This window comes from Schistocerca nitens, chromosome 3, assembly GCF_023898315.1.
Source record: "Schistocerca nitens isolate TAMUIC-IGC-003100 chromosome 3, iqSchNite1.1, whole genome shotgun sequence".
NCBI classification, from domain to species: domain Eukaryota; kingdom Metazoa; phylum Arthropoda; class Insecta; order Orthoptera; family Acrididae; genus Schistocerca; species Schistocerca nitens.
In genome coordinates, this window is record NC_064616.1 from 479540461 (window position 1) to 479563308 (window position 22848).

The window sequence follows — 22848 nt, forward strand, 5'->3', positions numbered from 1 at the left end:
CAAAAATCCACTGCTCACTGTGGCACAGAAATCTGCACGTCTTCAGTGTGTCAAGTAACACAGAAACAGGACAGAGTTGCCTGGAGAAATGTAATATGTCTGCAGAAGATGCAATTTTGCCTCTGTTCACATAGTGCAAGTCACCGAGTGCGCCAAAAGCTGAATAAAGCATTTAACGGCATTGTGTGGAGGTCTGGCTCTGTGATGTCTAGGGTGTGTGCTGTTTTCATGTCATGACTTTGGCCCACTCATTCAGGTTACCGTGGACACAAACTTGGATGCATATGTTAAAATTCTTGATGACCAGATATTGTCCTTTCTTTCACATCTTCAGCATGAGTATGCTGTGGACATTCTACGCTTTCCCAAGTTAACAACATCTGTGTTGACAGGGTTGTATACATAAATGGCCAGTTTAATAAGCATTCAGGTACCTTATCACACATCAAATGGCCTGCTAAACAATCCAGTCTTAATTCCATAGAAAATACCTGGAACTAATGCAAACATCAGATGAAACATAGCAACTGGCATCTTCACAATCTGGTAGCTCTACAGGATGTAATCATCAATAAATGTCTTTAATTTGTAATCTAACAGACCAAGATTCACCGAATGTAGTTTATGATACATCTGATTACTAAACGTCATGATACACTGTAATTTCATTACGTAAACATATTTTTGCAGCTATGCCTTAATTTTCAACTTTAGCTAATCACTGCATAGTGGCACTATGAATAATAAGTAGCCTACAAATGGAAGTACTTCAATAGAATTCTACAGAATAATGTAACTGACTGGCCATAATGTAAACAATTTTCAATTTTCAAGTCTTCAGTAGGCATTTAAACACTGTTTGTTTTTGTGTAGTATGCTGAAGATTTGTTATGAGAATTAGCATTATTATGGGGAGTTAAAATTCCAATTAATTTTTAATGAAAATTTATGTATAACAACTTCAATCATTCATGTAATTTATTCTACAAAAATGAAATGAAATGATTGTGTGGCATTGTTGGCCAGGAGGCCCCACATGGGGAAGTTCAGCTGCCGGTTGCAAGTCTTATTTCAGTCAATGCCACATTGGTTGACTTGGGTGTCACTGATGATGATGAAAGGATGATGATGACAACACAACACCCAGTCCACGAACAGAGAAAATCTCCAACCCAGCCGGGAATTGAACCCGGGCCCGCTCCTTGGTAGGCAAACACGTTAACAGTCAGCTAAGCAGGCGGACATGTATTTTACAAAATTTAGCATAAGAAATCTTTGCAACTGATAAAATCTTTAACTGAAAAGTGCTTTAATATTTTATTGACCTTCATGCCACATGTGAAATTATTTGTACTAATCTTTTTTCGCTATAGTTTTCATACAACCTTTACTGTTATGATACTGATAATACAACTTGTGTTAGGATCCTCCAAAAGGTCCATTGTTTGGCCAAATCAGATAGTAGTTAGATGTTATAAGAGAGTGACTGTCAATAGTAACAGTTGTAGAATCATGTGATGATGATGATGATGATGATGATGATGATGACGATGAAAGTGGAAGAGCTATTAATAAATGAAGAATGTAGTGGGATTCTGGTTGTGGGAAAACTATTTACTATCACGTAAGTGTTGTGTGTCAGCCAAGAGGTACACAACAAACACTATGAGATGGCGCAACCACACAGACACAACCACTCGCCTGGCATGTCTCAGTTCCATGCAGCAGCCTCCAGATAGCACTCACAAACACAAACATCTTCCTGCTTCGGCGCCACTTCCTCCAATGGGTCATAATCGACTGCCGATAGAGTGGACAGCAGCTAGTAAGGAACACTGTCAACTACTCACTAATTTGCTTCTGGAGGAGATAGAAATTCTTCCGCTAACACGCTGCAGACACATTGACAGTTCCACACCAGCAATTAGACAGTTCACTTCAGTGCCTGCAGTCAGTTCAGTGAAGTACTCTGAAGACTACCTCTGACTTGGCATTCGCTATTTATGGAGAACTTTAAACATTCCAGAGTGTCTGTTCAATTACATACAGTTATAGTGATGAATTATAGACTGCCAAGAGACAACAAAGTTAATTAGATATCATTGCATTATGTATAGAACATCAAGTGCCATGCATCAAACTGTATTGAAGGTAAGTACCATTTTGTAACATACTGTTAATGAATGTTATTTGGTATTTTTTATCATGTTGCTACATCTTTCCTAGAGTGCCGGCCTATTGAAGAAGTGTTTCTTTGCAACTGTGCAAATCAGCCACCATTATGGAACCATAGCTGGTAGACCATTTTCTGTTACCATGGATATTTTGACTAAATTAATAATAGCATTCAGTTACTATATTCACATACTTTGGTGATGAAGGCAAACTTTAAAAAGTGATGACAATTTTCACCAATCAACGTTTTGGCGATATGGACAAACTTTAAAGATGCTGACAATTTTTCACAAATATCAACATTTGGCAATGAGAAAAACTGGAAATTGTTGACGTCAATGCAAACCCATAACATTCTCAACATTAGACAATGAACTAAATGAAACAATACTGGTCAAAAAGAGAAATGTTACTAAGCAGGACATGTTTTATTTTTACTTAAACTTACACAGCATGATTCTTTGGTTCGATTTTTGTGGCAACACAGCATGGCTTAAAATATTCTGTTCACAGTACATTCTAGGACTGCTAATCTAGTATTTGGCTCCATGGAAGGTGAATACCAGCCAGAGGAAATGGACCTCAATGGCCATTAGATGGCACAGTATCGAATTAGTGCCGTACCTGCACAGTGAGCACACCACTCATCTCACATGTAATACACCAGCCAGTAGTGTTCCTTGCAGTCAGTGTGAATAATGCAACCAAGCAAACAGTCACTCAGTTCTGTATTTGCATCTGATATTGTCAGTTACGATCATCGCTGTACTATGTATGGCCTATTTGATGAAAATTTCGCTAGGCACTTCCTCCTCCTCTCCGATCTTATTTCAGATTGTCTATCTCTTTGTTCTTGGTCTGTTGAGACATCGTGGTGGTGAAGATTTTTGCTTTGCACCTCATTACTGCAGAGGTTGCTATGGGCTTGTCCTGGCCTGTGTCCTGTCTGCTGTTAGCCGTATTTAGCACAGCTACTGATTGATATCATGTTCTTTTCCACATGCAGCTTTCCACCTTGTGGCTTCATCCATTTCTCTACTGAGTACAGACGTGTGTGTTGATATATGGCTACTTGCGGATATAGCATAGGCGACAAGGAAAAAAATTTGTTTGGTAGCATGGATACTAAATTAGCTTGCCTGCTGGAGCAAAAGCAGCAGCTGATGCAACAGCAGCAGCTACATACAGACCTGTTCGAAAGGCACTTCTACTACAGGCAGACAAACTCTGAGCTCACGAGATCACTATCCTCCATTGCATCAGGCTTCAGTAACCCCCTGCCCCTACAACTGATGCCCAAATACGTCCATCATTTCTGCCTTTCGATAACGCTACAGAGGAATGGGACACACATTTGTATTTACTGAAGCAACATTACTTGGCGTTTCAAGTCAGGGATAATTCATTGCAGCAATAATTATTTCTGTCATGGGCATCACCTGACATGTTTTTTATCCTACAAAAAACAGCTCCTCAGTCTGAACCCATCATGCTCTCCTTTCAGGAGACATCTGTTCCCATAGATATCATGTGGTTGCCTCCAGGCTTGAGTCTCACCACTAACAGCCTGGACTATCACTGACTTGCAAGGTCTCAGCTGCAAGTACAATTTCGCTTACACCGATCAAGGCTGCAAGGCTTTGTAGGCAGTGAAAGATATCTTGCACATTGCACACTTGTTTAAAATTGCATAGGCTGCTAATGAACTATTCATGGGGAGGCCAGAAGTTCCAGTGGTTAATGCACCACCACAGTTTCCGCACCCACATCTCAAGTCCAACATCTTATTGTACCTGATCCTCTGGTTGCCTAGTCGATGCTCATGGGGACTGCTCCATTCATACCTGTAATGTTTCTCCACTCACTCCCAAGCAGACTGCCCAGATCGGTGGGAATCCGGCACATGCTGTGGTAAAGAGGGAAATTTCCACTCTGTGTGTTGAAGCTGTGCAACCTGCTCCCATCCGCCCCATGAGTGCACCAGGACACCCTACATGTGCTGTAGTCAGCAGTTCCCATGAGTGACCCCTTCATGTGGAAACTGTTTCTCACACTTCACATTTCTAACCAGGATGTTAATTTCCATGTGGATACAGAACCACTGTTTCTTTGATAAATCAGGTGACATATGTACAACTGGTCTCACTTGAGTTGTCCCCAACCTCATGGCATTTGGTGGCCTATGAGGACAGTTCTATTCCTCTTTGTGGGCAGAACCCAGTCATTGCAGCCTACAAACATGTTATGCAGCATATTACATGTCACTGACCACCTGCCAGCTACTAACATTTTTGGCCTTGACAAATTAATTTTGTTTGTATTTTCTCTCTCTGATTAAGTCCAGGTCACACCAATCCCAGTCCCATTCCAGAAACTGGACACTCTCTGCAGTGAATTTGCAACTATATTTTAACCAGATATGGTGTGTACCTCAATCTTTCAGGTGCACATTGCCCTTTGGCAGGACACAATGCCTCATTTTTAGGATGCCAGACGAATGCTAGCTGCCTAACATGCTGATTTGAATCAGAAGCTATATCATCTCCTGGCTTGTTTGTTTGTTTTGTTTTAGGGCGCAAAAACCACTAGGGTCAGACACACCTACATCAAAACTGCAGAACACAAAGACAGAGAGGAGTTAAAAAATGACTGCACATCAATCCCCATAGACGTAAGAGAAGACAGCTAGAAGCAGGGACGTGGAGAAAGGTCTATAAAATACACCATAAAGAAACAGAGATCCAGAACTAAAATTTAAATGCCCTTCACCATATTGCTATGATGGATAAAAAGTGAAACGCAGTCGACACCCCACGTGTCATTTGCTAAAACGGCCGATAACCCAGACAGCAAACTCAAGTGGGGCTGTAAACGGTTAAAAAAATGGGCATTCTGTCAGGAAATGGTGCAGAGTTAAAACTTGGACACAATGTGTATGAAGTGGTGGGGGAGTGCTACTTAACAAATGATGATGGCTAAAAAGGCAGTGCCCAATACACAACCTAGTTAAAATGACCTCCTCATGGCGGGATGGCCGAGAGGAGGTTGTCCAAGCTGCTGGGACAGGCTTAACAACTTGGAGCTTATTCCCATTTCCACAGAAAACGATTCATGATATGTGTGGACAAAGTGATGAGATGGTCAACTGCAAAACGGCGCGCTCAAAATCCACAGTGTGCAGTGGTTAGTAAATTGCGGGACTCGAGCCACCATGCCAGCCGGGCATGAATCATACGTTTCATCATCTTGCGAACACAGCTGGTGAGAGAGATGGCGTAGTAGCTAAAAGGAAGTTGTCTGTCCTTACTGGACTTAGGTATGGGTACGACAGTGGCTTCACGCCAGCATCTGGGAAATGTGCCCTCTGTCCAGATGCAGTTGTATGTGTTAAGCAGAAAGTGCTTGCCCGCAAGAGAAAGATGCTGCAACACCTGAATGTTAACAGCGTCTGGCCCTGGGAGGGGGGGATGAAGTGAGAGCATGATCTAGCTCCCTCACAGTAAAGACTGATTGTAGCACTCACGATTCTGAGAAGAGAAGGATATGACCTGAGCCTACAGTGAAGAGCTCGAAATTTCTGCAACATGGTGGCCCAAGGTGTTGGAGATAGCAATACGGTCCATGATGACATTGTCTGCTACTGTCAGGCCAGAAATTGGGGAACAGATCTTGGTCCCAGACAGCTGTTGGAGGTTGGCCCACATGACAGACAAGGGAGTGGAACTGTTAAAAGAACTAGTGAATGAAACCCAGCTAGCTTTTTTTGCTGTCCCGAATAATGTGATGGCACTGTGCACGCATCTTTTTATAATTAATGCAGCTTGCCATCATAGGATGATGGTTATAAATGCGGAATTGCATCGTGGCATGGCTCAGTCCACCAAGGAACCTGGACACAGCATGGTAAAGAGAAAGGGCGGGGAACGGAACATTCTGCAGTGGTAAGGACAACATTTGTAAGATAGTCCATCTGGTAATCACAACTGGGGAAATCGTGTTTGTCAAAGGTCACCAAGGAGGAGTAAAGCCACCAGTCCGCCTTGTTATGCTGCAATTTGGGTGTGCATGCAGGTGGGGTAGGAGTCAGCAAACAGATAGCATACGGGAAATGGTCGCTCGAGTAGGTGTCAGAAAGAACGGACCACTCAAGACGATGGGCAAACTGGGCAGTGCAGAAGGATAGGTCCAAATGCAAATAGGTGTGCGAGGAGTCGGAAAGGAATGTGGATGCTCCTGTGTTAAGGCAGAAGAGGTTGAGTTGATTGTGAAGGTCAGCCAAAAAGGCGTCTCTCTGACAGGCTCTGAGAGAGCCTCAAAGGGGATGGTGTGCATTAAGGTCACTGAGCACCAGAACCGGGTGAGGTAGCTGCCCAATAAGCTGGAGGAAGTCTGCCTGGGTGACATCATATGACGGACGGATGTAAATGGTGCAAACAGAAAACGTCAGGTGAGAAAGGACAAGGCGAACTGCAAAAGCTTGAAGATGGGTAGTCAGGGAGATGGGTTGACTATGAACGTCGTCATCCTCTATGAGCAGCATGACTCCCCCATAAGATGGAATGCCAACCTCAGGGGGAAAGTCAAAGCGGACTGGGAAGAAATACGAAAGCTCAAAGTGGTCATGAGGATGCCATTTTGTTACCTGAATGCAGAGTACATGGGAACACTGCAATTCTAAAAGCAGCTGTAAGTCCTCGTTTTTGGATCAAAGGGTGTGAATGTTCCACTGGAGGAGAGTCATGATGAGGAAAAAATGAAGGAGTGTCACCTCAACAGCTGCTGTGTGCCGGCCTGCGAAGACTCATTACTACAGGGCACAGAGGCAGGAGGATCCTGCTCCATGAGGTCCACAGAAGCATCTGCTTTCTTGTGTTGTCGGTCTGCAGAGTCCAACGTAGAAAAACGGTTGGTGGTGTCCACTGGTGACACGAAGGCCGGCCAAGCGAAAGTATCATGTGGCGACATCATTGAAGAGGATCTTCGAGTTGGCTAAGGAGAAGATCATTTGCCTTTGTTGGACTTCTTTGAGCCTTTCTGGTTATCAGAGAAAGACTCAGATGTTCATTGGCTGGAGGGACAGAAGAAGTCTTCAGGGGAGTACTCCTCCTGTCCTTCCCGGCCTACTGGTTATGTAGCTGGTGACTCTGCCCCTTGAGGTGAAAGTTTGATGGCTTGTTGCACAGCTGAATGATGGGATAATGATGTTACTTTGACACTGGGCAATTTCTTCACAAACTCGGAGCTGAACCTGAGGTCGCATGTCTGTGTGGCCATGTCCTTCATGGAGTGAGACGTAGCAAGAACAGTACTGTAAGTGCCAGACAGTAGAATGCAGGGTTTGCAACTAGCCAATAACTCCCAAGTGACCGGGTAAGGGACTTTTTCTTTTACCCGGATTTCCTGAACAGCCCGCTCATCAAGATATATGGGACAATCCCGAGAGCAGGCGGCATGGTCACCATTGCAGTTGATACAGCAGGGAGGAGGAGGCGGACAATCGCCCTCATGCAGATCCTTACCACAGGTTACACATTTTGCCGGGTATCGAGAAGACATTCGAGTGCGGTTGAAACAATGACACTGGTAGCAGTGTATCGCGGTCTGAATGTACGGTCGAAATGTGATAACTCCATAGCCTGCTTTGATCTTTGACGGAAGCATCACACTATCGAAGGTGAGAAAAAGACTGCGTGTGGGCACTACGAAGAAATCTACCCTTTTCATCACCCGATGGCCGGCAATGACACCCTGACCAGAGAGGTATGTTTGGATTTTGGCCTTGGTCAGACCATCGAGCAGCCTAGTGTAAATAACACCATGGGAGGAATTCAGAGTTCTATGGGCCTCGATACAAAGAGAATAGCCATGGAGAAGCGTAGCGGCAAGCAGGTGTTGTGCTTAAGAATCAGAAGTAGTCTCCAACAGCAAAGTGCCATTCCATAAACGAGAGCAGGATTTCACAGTGCCGGCAACTGCATCAACACCTTTCTGAATAATGAACGGATTTACCGTTGCAAAAGGACTGACCATCTTCAGTACGTGAAACCATGGTGCAGCTGGAAGGGTCTTTGAATCGTTAGCGTCATTCCTTTAACATTTCGTAGATGTTGATTGTGAAGACGAGTGGCTCATTGCAAGATAATCCCCCACGATTGCCAACGTCTCCAATGGTACACTCCTTCCAACTGGGGGCCCCCTTCACAAGGGAACCAGCAACTTGGGAAAGTAGCAGCTCAGGCAGTCATCCCTCCCTGCACCTGGCCTGAACCAGGGGGGTACATGCAAACCCAACCTGTCAACCAGGGGGCTGGTAATTATGCATTACCCTGTCACCTGTTATGCGTCAGATGCGTGGCCTGGCCTTCAGGAGTGCACAGGGAGGAAGAAAGAAAAGAGGAACCTCAAACACCAAAGTGGAGGAAGGATAGGAGGAGGTAAACAAAGAAAGGAAAAGAGAATGATAAACAGTAGTGAGACCATTCTTACGTCAGTGACGGACAATGCAAAACATTCCCAATAACACCCCAGACACATTCCCCAAGGAAGGGGAAAAAATAGCAAGAGGACAGACATGCAGCATGGAAGTGAAAAGATGCTGCAAAGGCTGGGGCCCCGTGGTAGCCAATCACGAACTCAACAAAGAGTGGTGAGCCCAATAGGGGGAGGGGTTCTCCAGGCTGCTGGGGTTATTCAGCCAGTGAAGTCAAGTACATGGACCACCATTAGGCATCATCAGAGTGCCCAATGGTTCTTTCCGACTATTAGGAGATTCAGGAGATTGCAAGGCTACTATCAATGCCCAACTGCAGTTGAAACTTGTCCTATATCCCATATCCTACCCTCCAGCCAGAAGACCAGCTCAGCAAACTTACTGGAGGGGAATACTACCCCAAGGTCAAACTTGCCAATGTTTAAGTCCAGTTACCCTTAGATCAGGAATCCCAGAACACTGCTGTCATTAAAACACCTTTTGGATTATATACAAGCACCTCGCATTTGGAATTGCCCATAGTTTTCCAAAGGCTTCTGGAACAGCTGAAGCAGAATATTCTGGCATGTGTGAATTACTTGGATGACGTAACTGTTATGAGAGCCAATCTCATTGTTACAGGACCCTCCTGCCAGGAGCATTTGCAAAACCTCCGCACCCTTTTTATAGTCCTGTGGGATGCAGACCTCCACTGTTGTTTGTAGAAGCGCAGCCTTCTCAGCCAGAAGTGGAGAATTTGGGGCACTGGCTCACCACAGAGAGAACCAGGTTCACTAATCAGAATGTTGCCGCACCTTTTTTTTTTTTTTTTGAAAGCTGAAGTATTATTCCAAGTTCTTACCTCATGCATCCCAAATTGCACGTAAAAAATGTGTGCCTCACAACTGGACCCCTGCATGCTCCCAAGGTTTCACCCAATTGAAAACCATGCTGAAATCTACCCCTTGCCTCACTGTGTTCTCTCCCAGTCGCCCTCTGGTTGTGGCAGCTGACGCATCCGCCTATGGCATTGGGGCAGCCTTGGTGCACAGAAATGGTGATGGCTCTGAACAGCCTACAGCACACACATCCAAGACACTGATTCCTGCTCAGCAAAAGTATTCCCAGATCAAAATGGAGGCATTTGGCATTAAAATATTTCACTTCTACCTTGGAACAAAGTTCTCTCCAATTACCGATCACAAGCCAATGGTGGCATTATTCAGGCCACACTCCAGCCTCACAGAGAACAGTCCAATGCATGGTGATGGTTTTTGCTTTGCATCTTGTTGCTGCATAGGCTGCTTTGGGCTTGCACTAGTCTGTGTCTTCTCCACCATCATTCAGTAGTGTTTAGTTTAGTATCATATTCTATCTTGCAAGCAGTTGTTCTGCCCTGTGTCTTGACCACTGGGTGCAGACACAAACACACACACACACACACACACACACACACACACACACACACGCACACACACACAATATCTGGCTACTCGCAGATGTATGTAAATTAATGCAGATGAATAGGAAAAAGAATCCTGTAATGTTTGAATACTCCATTAGTAGTGTAGCGCTTGACACAGTCACATCGATTAAATATTTGGGCGTAACATAGCAGAGCGATATGAATTGGGACAAGCATGTTATGGCAGTTGTGGGGAAGGCAGATAGTCGTCTTCAGTTCATTGGTAGAATTTTGGGAAGATGTGGTTCATCTGTGAAGGAGACCTCTTATAAAACACTAATACGACCTATTCCTGAGTACTGCTCGAGCGTTTGGGATCCCTCTCAGGTCGGATTGAGGGAGGACATCGAAGCAATTCAGAGGCGGGCTGCTAGATTTGTTACTGGTAGGTTTGATCATCACGCGAGTGTTACGGAAATGCTTCAGGAACTCTGGTGGGAGTCTCTAGAGGAAAGGAGGTGTTCTTTTTGTGAATCACTACTGAGGAAATTTAGAGAACCAGCATTTAGGGCTGACTGCAGTACAATTTTACTGCCGCCAACTTACATTTCGCGGAAAGACCACAAAGATAAGATAAGAGAGATTAGGGCTCGTACAGAGGCATATAGGCAGTCCTTTTTCCCTCTTTCTGTTTGGGAGTGGAACAGGCAGGGAAGATGCTAGTTGTGGTGTGAGGTACCCTCTGCCACGCACCGTATGGTGGATTGCGGAGTATGTATGTAGATGTAGATGTAGATGTAGCAGCTAATCCGTTTCCTTTCTGGAACATTTTTGTGAATCTGTAGCCTGTTCTGAGCATATTTTTCAGACATGGCCTAACTGGAATTAGTCCTACAGCCAGTCCTAAACTTATCACAATAACTACCTGCAACTCATGGGTTCTATGTGGTGCACTTGGACCAGTGTGAAGAACACAAGGACAACAGCCAACAAAAACAACTACTCCAATTCAAGCTGCTGCTGACACCCTTTCCGCCATTTGATCGGAAATTTGAGTCCTGGAAGAACTACCTCCAGTGATTTGAACAGCATTACCTCACACATTGGATATCAAGTGTTGGGGAACAAGCATTATTTTGATTAGCATATGCAGGCTCCATTGTATTTCCACTTCTTCAGAAATTTTCGTCTATTTGTGTACCAGTGACTCCCTCCGGTTCTGACATTACAGAAATATTTGTGATGCATTTTGGTTCACAAGATCACGTTGCTGCTGTTAGACACAGATTTTTTTTTAATGTCTCAAGAGTCCAATTAATTCTATAAAGAAAGGATTAGTCAATCACAGGTGCCTGAACTGCAAATGTGAATTTCACTGTGAAAATGATCAATGTAAGGAATCTCATTCAGATTCACTCATCTGTGAAAAGCTTATCGTGCACTCCCATGACAAATTAAAAAAGGACCTGCTTCGTCTAGCAAACCAGACTTCACAACATTGTTTGCAATAGATTTGGACATATGAACAAACACACTTATCTGCTAAAGGAATACAGCGTATCAATGATGACATATTCATTACATGTCAACAGCTGGCACGGCCAAGAAAAACAGCAGGGCCAAATCCAAAAATCACTGGGCACGCACGCTACACATCTGAAACATTCAGAAGCAAGTACAGAAATACTAAATTACAATCTTGTTCTCACTGTGGCATAAACCACAAAAGGGATGATTGTTCCAGTCACGACACACATTGTAATTACTGTGAAAAGACCAGACATATAGCTGATGGGTGCAAAATGAAGCACAACTGATAATAACAGCAGACACCCAAGTGTATGGCAAAGGTTAACAGCACAACAAACAAGTGCAAATATAAAGACTTTCACGGACAAAACACCAGGAGAATGTCATTTTTGCTGGCAATAACAAATTGCTACCTGTAACAAATTGCTACCTGTAACTATTTGCATTAACAAAGTTGCAATCAATTTTCATACAGACATAGGGTCATCAATTTCAATTGTTAACCTTTAGGCATACCAAAAGTTAAGAAAGCCAAAGTTAAGGGACTTTTGAAGTTTGCTGTTCATTTACAGCAAACCTGACATTGCAGTGAAGAGGCAATTTCCCACAGATATGGCATTTAAAGAATTTACGAAACAGGCTACATTCATAGTTGTAAATTCAAATAAGGAAACAAATTTACTATGCAATTTTGTCATATGATGACATGATGGAGACCGTGGCTGCTGTTTGAAGAAAAATGTTGATGGTGTTAGGACAGCAACCAGCCACAAATTTACTTTCAGTTCCTTTATTCAAAGGGTACCGTTTCCGGTTTCGAATCTTAATTCATCCTCAGACGGTTTACATGCTTTCTTTATGACATGTGGTGTGTTTTTTACAGATTAATTGTCCTAAAATATAAATAATACATAATTGTAAACACGACACACAGATGGTTACGTTACAGATTTTCGTTGCATGTGACTTAACGTGAAACGTCGGTTTGGAGTGTTTGTTTTCATAACATTCGTCCGACAGATGTGAATACATTACCACTGCATTCTTATTGTTGCACACATAAATTGTTCTCACTGAACACTTTAGGTTTGTCACTGAGAAGATTTCTACCACGTACCCCATGTTTTGATACATACAAAGAGCTTACAAACATAGGAGTATCAAAGATGCTATGATATATTGTAACATTTGATGATGACGTCCTATGTTTGGAAAGGATCATATATTCATTTACGCAACAGTAATGCCTTTTACAGTGGTACAGAGACATAATTTTTGAGTTGATATTGTTAAATTAATTATAAAGTTTAAAACTTATATATATATATATATTTAATTACATTTAGCATCATGAGAATTATATTAACATATAAATTTGCTACTTGATCTGCAGATAGGCATACTAATATTATTTGCTTTGGAGGTAGGAAAATAATTTTTGGAAATTTTTCAGGACGGGGGTGTTAGCTAACTGTTTGTTCATTAAGGATATAGTCTGGGGTGCTGATTTTGTGTGTGTGGGTGTGTGTTTCTATTTCTTCTAATATATTCATAGTGGCTCCTTTTTCTGCTAGATGTAAAATTTTTAAGTTGTCCTCAATGTTTCCCACTGAATGGTTTTCTTCAGCAATATGGGCTGCAAATGCTGATTTGTTCAAGTTATCAAGTCTTAAAGCATCAATATGTTCTTTGTATCTAATTTCAAAACTTCTGCCTGTCTGTCCAATGTAGAATTTTGGGCATGTATCGCATTTGAGTTTGTATATTCCTGATTTACGGTAGGGACTCTTGGAGGTATTTACATCATGGATTATTTTTGTCGTAATTTATTATTTGTGGAAAAGTTGATTGTGATATTTTTCTTTTTAAATAAGTTTGCTATTTGGTATGAAAGTGGGCCTATGTATGGGAGAGTAGCATATTTAGGTTTTGCTTCTGTGGCACACTGATTTGGCTTGAAGTGACTGCTGTGAAGTGGATCTTCGGTTTTTGTCTGCATTTTGCTGTGGAGTTTTTCTATTATTGTGGGTTTATATCCATTTTTATGAGCAACTGTTTTAATTATATTGATTTCATTTTGTTAGTATGTGTCACTCATTGGTACTTTTTTAATTCAGTGTGGCATCGTTCTGAAATATGCCATTTTTTGTTGGCGGGGTTTGAGTTGTCAATACTGACATCTGTGGTGGTAGGTTTTCTGTAAATACTAAATTGATGTTTATTGTTACTATTGCAAATTTTCAGGTCAAGAAAGTTAATGCTTTGTTAGTTTCATGTTCAACTGTGAATTTAATATTTTTGTGCGTTTTGCTTGGATCTGCTGCTAATGTATCTATTTCATTGCTTGTACCATCAAAAAACAATATTGTATCATCAACATATCTTCTGTAGTGACACAGACCAACAAAATGAAATCAATACAATTAAAACAGTTGCTCATAAAAATGGATATAAACCCACAATAATAGAAAAACTCCACAGCAAAATGCAGACAAAAACCACAGATCCACTTCACAGCAGTCACTTCAAGCCAAATCAGTGTGCCACAGAAGCAAAACCTAAATATGCTACTCTCCCATACATAGGCCCACTTTCATACCAAATAGCAAACTTATTTAAGAAGAAAAATATCACAATCAGCTTTTCCACAAATAATAAATTACGACAAAAAGTAATCATGATGTAAATACATCCAAGAGTCCCTACCGTAAATTAAGAATATACAAACTCAAATGTGATACATGCCCAAAATTCTGCATTGGACAAACAGGCAGAAGTTTTGAAATTAGATACAAAGAACATATTGACACACACACACACACACACACACACACACACACACACACACACACACACACACACACACACACACAAATCAGCACCCCAGACTATATCCTTAATGAACAAACAGTTAGCTAACACCCCCGTCCTGAAATATTTCCAAAAATTATTTTCCAACCTCCAAACCAAATAATATTAGTACGCCTATCTGCAGATCAAGTAGCAAATTTATATGTTACTACAATTCTCATGATGCTAAAAGTAATTAAATAATATATATATATAAAAAGTTTTAAACTTTATAATTAATTTAACAATATCAACTCAAAAATTATGTCTCTGCACCACTGTAAAAGGCATTACTGTTGCGTAAATGAATATATGATCCTTTCCAAACATAGGACGTCATCGTCAAATGTTACAATATATCACAGCATCTTTGATACTCATGTTTGTAAGCTCTTTGTATGTATCAAAACATGGGGTACGTGGTAGAAATCTTCTCAGTGACAAACCTAAAGTGTTCAGTGAGAACAATTTACGTGTGCAACAATAAGAATGCAGTGGGAATGTATTCACATCTGTTGGACGAGTGTTATGAAAACAAACACTCCAAACCAACATTTCACGTAAGTCACGTGCAATGAAAATCTGTAACTTAACCATCTGTGTGTGTCGTGTTTGTAATTATGTATTATTTATGTTTTAGGACGATTAATCTGTCATAAAGAAAGCATGTAAACCGCCTGAGGATGAATCACAACGATTTGAAACCGGTAATGGTACCCTTTGAATAAAGGAACTGAAAGTAAATTTGTGGCTGGTTGCTGTCCTAACACCATCAAAATTTACTATGACTGGAGGTCTTCAATACTTTGGACTCCACCATTCATGAGGTAATAAATCAAAATCAAATATCCATTCTGTGATGTCCTCTGCATCAACATACTCACAGTCTGGTACACTTTTGCGTTACAAACCAATATCATCATTTCCATATTTAACTTTGGTTTCACATGTGGATTCAGTTTAAATGTCCGCTACCATGATCTAAAAAAAATTTTTATGACCTTGCAAGTACTACGTTCAGAATCTCTTCCCATGCTTTGGTCAATCACCTTATGACATCTAGGAAGTCAGTTCTCTGGAGAATAGTTACAGTCTTCATTATTATTATTATTCACTTACATCAACAAACTCAGAATATGATGGCAATACTTCTTTCGCACTTTAAGGATGCCCTGGCCCTTTGCCTGACAAAGAGCAGTCACATTTGGTGATAAAAATAATGCTTTGATCTGTCCATCTGTGAGGTCATCTCTGGCAGGATGCAAAGGTGCATCATCAAGAAACAGCAGAGACTAATGTAGAGGCAATGATTTCTGTTTTTTAAGGTATTTCAGAGCTCTAGGTTTTCACAATATGCCTATTAATGTAAGCCTAAGCTTGTGGTTGCCATTTGCATTACTGAAAGTCAATATGATAACTCCTTTCTCACATTTCTTTTATCTGGGGACTGGAAGTTTGTTGTCTGAAGCAAGTGTTTTAGTAGGGAGCACCTTGTAATTTAAACCATTCTAATCACAACAGTACAGCTGTTCACCAGAAATTGACCCCCCCCCCCATTAATTAACTTTGAAAGATAGTATTCAAACAATGGCACAGCCTTTTTCTCAGCAGATAAAGCCTCTACACTAATGGTAATCTGGCAAATACCGAATAGTTTTTTTCGACCAATCCAATTATCCCTCACTGGTAGTAAATTCTGAATCTTCTCCTTCTGTTTGACACTGAAATGTTCATGACACAAAAATAACGGCTGGATGGTATGGACACCAGATAGGCATGAGCTAGACACTCAAGAGTCTGCTGTATGCCAATGAATTGTCTTGTGTTCCGAAATGTTTCGTACCAATTGCAGAAAAACTACACTCCTGGAAATTGAAATAAGAACACCGTGAATTCATTGTCCCAGGAAGGGGAAACTTTATTGACACATTCCTGGGGTCAGATACATCACATGATCACACCGACAGAACCACAGGCACATAGACACAGGCAACAGAGCATGCACAATGTCGGCACTAGTACAGTGTATATCCACCTTTCGCAGCAATGCTGGCTGCTATTCTCCCATGGAGACGATCGTAGAGATGCTGGATGTAGTCCTGTGGAACGGCTTGCCATGCCATTTCCACCTGGTGCCTCAGTTGGACCAGCGTTCGTGCTGGACGTGCAGACCGCGTGAGACGACGCTTCATCCAGTCCCAAACATGCTCAATGGGGGACAGATCCGGAGATCTTGCTGGCCAGGGTAGTTGACTTACACCTTCTAGAGCACGTTGGGTGGCACGGGATACAGGCGGACGTGCATTGTCCTGTTGGAACAGCAAGTTCCCTTGCCGGTCTAGGAATGGTAGAACGATGGGTTCGATGACGGTTTGAATGTACCGTGCACTATTCAGTGTCCCCTCGACGATCACCAGTGGTGTACGGCCAGTGTAGGAGATCGCTCCCCACACCATGATGCCGGGTGTTGGCCCTGTGTGCCTCGGTCGTATGCAGTCCTGATTGTGGCGCTCACCTGCACGGCGCCAAACATGCATACGACCATCATTGGCACCAAGGCAGAAGCGACTCTCATCGCTGAAGACGACACGTCTCCATTCGTCCCTCCATTCACGCCTGTCGCGACACCACTGGGGGCGGGCTGCACGATGTTGGGGCGTGAGCGGAAGACGGCCTATTGGTGTGCGGGACCGTAGCCCAGCTTCATGGAGATGGTTGCGAATGGTCCTCGCCGATACCCCAGGAGCAACAGTGTCCCTAATTTGCTGGGAAGTGGCGGTGCGGTCCCCTACGGCATTGCGTAGGATCCTACGGTCTTGGCGTGCATCCGTGCGTCGCTGCGGTCCGGTCCCAGGTCGACGGGCACGTGCACCTTCCGCCGACCACTGGCGACAACATCGATGTACTGTGGAGACCTCACGCCCCACGTGTTGAGCAATTCGGCGGTACGTCCACCCGGCCTCCCGCATGCCCACTATACGCCCTCGCTCAAAGTCCGTCAACTGCACATACGGTTCACGTCCACGCTGTCGCGGCATGCTACCAGTGTTAAAGACTGCGATGGAGCTCCATATGCCACGGCAAACTGGCTGACACTGACGGCGGCGGTGCACAAATGCTGCGCAGCTAGCGCCATTCGACGGCCAACACCGCGGTTCCTGGTGTGTCCGCTGTGCCGTGCGTGTGATCAATGCTTGTACAGCCCTCTCGCAGTGTCCAGAGCAAGTATGGTGGGTCTGACACACCGGTGTCAATGTGTTCTTTTTTCCATTTCCAGGAGTGTATGTTGTTAAATAGTGTGATGCAATGTGTAAGTTGATATTTACAAGTAATTTATGTTATATATGTGAGCAGGAACATTTCTGGTTGGATGTGGCATACCAGAATAAACTTGTGGACTCTCTTCCTGATTGAATTGAAGACATTAACAAGTGTAGAGGCTGTGTTACATGGTATCAGTGTGTTGTCTCCTGAAGAGTGAATAATTTTAGTGGATAGCTAGCAGGAACCATGTTCCTCCAAATATGAGGCCAGTATCATAATCATTATGCTACATTTCTAAGCAACTTTTTTCCAAAGTTATTAATATGGTAACAGAAAGTTCTTGGTTGAATATAACAACTAGCATACCCGGCAATGCTTTGTAATTGCTAAATAAGTATGGGAACTACATATATATCCTAATCTCTTTCTCCTCCCCTCTCCCTGTCTATCTCAACCCCCTCCCCCCCCATATCCATTTATCCCCCCCCCCTGGCCTATCCCCTCTTCTTGCCTCTCTCTGACCTTAAGATTTCTTTACTGTTCTTGTAAATTCAAATTTGACAGTAGTATTCTAATCATAAGCCATAAATACAATTTCCTGTTTTCTGTGAAAAATGACTGTGATGATGAAAACAGCATATTGTGGTTTATACAAGTTTTGTTTAAAACACACACACACACACACACAAATGCAATGACAAAGAAAATATGTGGGAGAAACAATTTGACTAATGGTTTAAATGCCCTACTACTGAAGTTAAAACTAACTGTGAGAAAGAAAACAAAACCACACATATATACAGCACAGCAGACTACAGCATTTTCCTTCTCACAATCAGTTTTGACAGAAAACCTATAAACTGTTGTTTAAAAACATACATAGTGTATGTCTGTCTGAATTTTTATTATATTTTCATGTAAAGCTTTGAAGTAAATTGATCAAGAACTTTTTGAGATTTTTCTAACAATGTTACCAGGTGTGTCTCCTGAGAATCAACATGCATGCACTGCATTGTGCAGCTGTAATCAGACCAAACAATAAATGCTCATCACACGTTCCATGTGATGTGCAGTGACATCAGAAAGCATCAGCCTGCTTCCCGTTACTAACAAAATGATTGTGTGTGCCCATTGTATAGAGCACTCCCAAGTTAGTCTAACCAAATATTTGGTTTATCGATATGTATTAAAATCCAGCAGCAACTCGGTAGCGCTGCATGCTCGGCAGTAGCAGTCAGCACAGGTCACGCCAGTGCTGTCTCTGCTGGAGTGCTGGTCATTATTCAAGTTGTATTGTCTCTATTAATAGATATTGATAAAATGAATACTGGACTAGACTGATCTGGGACCACTCTATCAAATGGGCACACAAAATTCTGCTTTAAAAATCCTTTTGTTTGAAATGGGAAACAAACTGACATTTTTCATCGAAAATGGAGGTTACATCTCTTAGGCCTGTCTAGAGCTACACGATACAAAAACGAAATAGCAAATATCTGCTGAAACACCAGAGAAAATGTGCCGGACTACTCTTAGGAGACATGCTCTATGTATATAATACAGGCTGGTTAGAAGCACTCTGAAAAGCTTGTAAGGATGTTGCAGTGTAGGTTGTGCTGACAAGTCATTGTTAAAAAAAACATCTGATACTTTGCACCATTTCCGAGATAAACAGCACTGAAGTTAGACAATCAGGCCACTGCATGCACAAATTCAAGTAGCCCACCAGATAAATTAGTGTCATTTGTTCTCATAGCGTAGACAATGACACATGACATTGCCCAATCTCTGGCTCAGGTCAAATCCTTACTACTGTCCCATGTCCCCTTTATTCACCATCCTCTCGTTCAGAGCTAGGAAACCGAAAGAAGAACATATCTGGCAACACCATCTCTGGAGGTGCTATTGAATTTGCATGCACAACTGCCTGATTGGCTAACTTCAGTGTTAATTAGAATTTGTTTCTTAATGACTATTTGTCAGCACAGTGTATCATGCAACATGGCTGACCACCCTGTGTAGATTTAAAAAATATAGTCTATGTCTGTCTGAACATTTATTAGAGAATCATGTACAAATTTGAAGTAAATCAGTCAAGAAATTTTCGAGATATATGATAACAAAGTATTCCCTTAATATACTACATATATATTTAATATATATTAAAAATATATAGTCTATGTCTGTGTGAATGTTCATTATAATACCATATTGGGTAAAAATTTGATGAAAATTGGTCAAGTACTTTTCAGTTAGCAAGGACTTGTCTTTATATAGCAGTATAGATGAAGAAAGTGAAGGTAATAACTCACTGGCCGATTACATTGTACCAGTGCTCAGTGTGACTGATGGGTTGTGTGTCAGGTGGAAAGGGGGGGATAGTGAATGGGGGATAGTGACAGTTGAGGAAGCTTAGAATGTACTATCTCAGAGTTTTCTTTATTCATTCTGCTATTGATTCTTTAAATATTTTACTGTTTCTGTCACTGCTGGTGAATAAATACAGTTTCTTATGGATGTAATGTATAGACATTGTTAGTAAACAAAGAGGGGGGGGGGATGAAGGGCCTATAGGTACAGCTATTTAAATTTAATGATACAAAATTTAACTAATGATGAAATTGTCCAAACTTTTAAGTGGAGCATAATCGAATGCTGTTGGTATGTACTACCTATGAAGTGCTGTAGACAAAATAAACTGAGGATGTGACTGGAGAGGGTATTATCATGTCTTTCGCAGGTTGAGGTAATGGCAACATCACTGCATTTAAACATACCTCTTGTGAGAATGCCCATTTACCTGCCAGAAAAGAGTTGTGTTGCCAAGTGTATTTTGACATGTTCACACTCTGCCTTTGGCATGTACCGATGTGTACTGGACCTTGTCAGTTAACGTTATTTCTTTCCATGGCTCTGTTGGCCAATGGTTGTGGTCTTCTACTCATAGCAATCTGTGTATAATTTGATATGTGCTGAGCAGAGACACACATGCATGTGGTGTTTTCTGCATTATACAGCAACACAGTGGCACTAAATGGCACGGCTGCTAGATGATCACTGTCCAGAACTGAAATAGTGACAGAGATACTGCACTGTAGTCTCTTTCATTGCAGTTACAATCCGCAATAGATGATGACAACTCATCATTAATTTATAGATGTTGACAGAATTGATTTTGGTAGAGGCAATTTTTGCCTAGATTGAAGATGGAATCAAGAGTACAGTTTACGTGCGACTGACAGTGTCATCATTAGAGACTGCCCAAACTCACAGTACATGGTACCATGTGAAAAGCCCAGCACCTGCATGACTTTGGAGACAACTGTCCCTGACCTTGAGTACCATCATCTAGCCATGAGCAAGTTACCACACATCTTGCTCATCATAGTCTGAACTGTCACACCATAAACCAGTACAGGGTCTGAAGACAGACCCAGTCATGGTGACAGGAAAGCTCATATTCCAACAAACAGCCATATCTACTTCAAATCCTCATGCGTGGATGCCATTGAATGGGAATTCAGGTTAAGTTTCTTTATTTCTGTAAATTTTAATCCAGAATCACCTTGTAATTACAAGCTGATCAGCATTGGACTTGCCATATGTAATGCTTGAAATATATTCACCACAGTAAATTGGTGAGTGTTTAAATACTTCTGAGGGTAATGAAAATAGGTACCATAATCCAGGAAAGGCAGGTAGCATTTATTGTTGTTACAACTGTCTCTTCGTCACTGGTAACTCGTGGTCACTGATACCAATTTTCTTACAGACACCCTCAAACAATTTATATCTATTTGCTGTTATAAGCTCTAATATATTTCCATCATGAGTGGGCTGCCAAACCAACTAGAGAACACAAGCTGCAAAATCTAGTTGTCCTGTTTTTAAAGTAGTATGTCGTATGTCAACGCTGAGACTCATATCCTTAATGAAATGCAGTAGTGCCTTTCTCATAGAGCAATGATTATGTAAGATGTGTTTCATCATCAGTTACTTTCTTATATGTTACAAGTGAATGGACCACTTACGATTATACCACAGCCTTATTTTACTTTCTTTACCTTTTTAGAGTTTACTTTGTTTCCAGTCCTCCTCCATGTATTTGCTAGCATGATTTCGTTGTTAATATTGAAGTTAATGCACTTATGTTAGGTCTTCTTTCAACTGGAAACCATTTCAAATTTTTCAGTCCCAGATTTTCTTCTTCCTAACATGTGAAACTCCATGAGGGTCATATTTTCTAAATTCCTAAATTCCATAATCCATGTTCTTGCTTATTTTTCTTCCAGAGATAGCTGAATACCTGTTCTGTTAATCTACACTGTCTTCTGTGAGACTGCATGAGCTGGTAAGGACAGTATATAAACTGGGCAGAGACGAATGTTGAATGATTGTGGCAACAATACTGACCACAAATTTGGAATTCCATTGACACAAGTGACTTTGATGGAAAGCAGGCAGTTATCATATGATGACAGGGAAGAAGTATCTGGTAAATGGTGAAGGTGATTGGTTATGCACATACATCTATGGGAAGTGTTCAAAGGATGGTGAGCCCATGAGTAGGTGACAAGCTGTTGGACGTTCATGACTCATCCCAGAACATGGAGGTCAGAATATTTCCACCCTTTAAAACAGGATAGGCTGATGTGATGGCAGAGTATAATGCCTGTACAGGCACAAGTGTTACAGACCACAGCATTCAGCTTATGTTGTTGAACGTAGGTTTCCACAGCAGAAGACCTCTTTGCGTTCCCATGTTCACCCAGTGAATATCATCATATAAGATTACAGGGCGCACAAAATCATAAAAATTTGGAAACACCTGGATGCATCCTATAAATCACATTTCTTGTTACTCCAGGTCAACAGGCATATTTGAATATGCTGCTATCCACACTGATACCTACCCAAAACATGCATTGCACCACCGACACAGGCCAGTAGCGGCAGTATTATGCTGTGGTGGACTTTCACTTGGGCTTCCATGGGCTCTTTGGCAGTAATTTAAGGCACTATGGAAATGCTGACTACATGAACATTATTGTAGACTTCCTGCATCCCTTCATGCTTGTTGTCTTCCCTAATGGCAGTGGATTTTTCTATCCATGTCACGAAGCCAATATAACCACAGTGATGAGGAACATGACAG

The 22848-nt window shown here is 41.9% G+C and overlaps 1 protein-coding gene across 1 annotated transcript in view; it reads right to left on the reverse strand.

Moving 5' to 3' along the window:
- The window catches only part of LOC126248409 (uncharacterized), a 410584-nt gene that overhangs the window by 121535 nt on the left and 266201 nt on the right, over positions 1-22848 (reverse strand). The gene's annotated exons all lie outside the window — the stretch shown is intronic.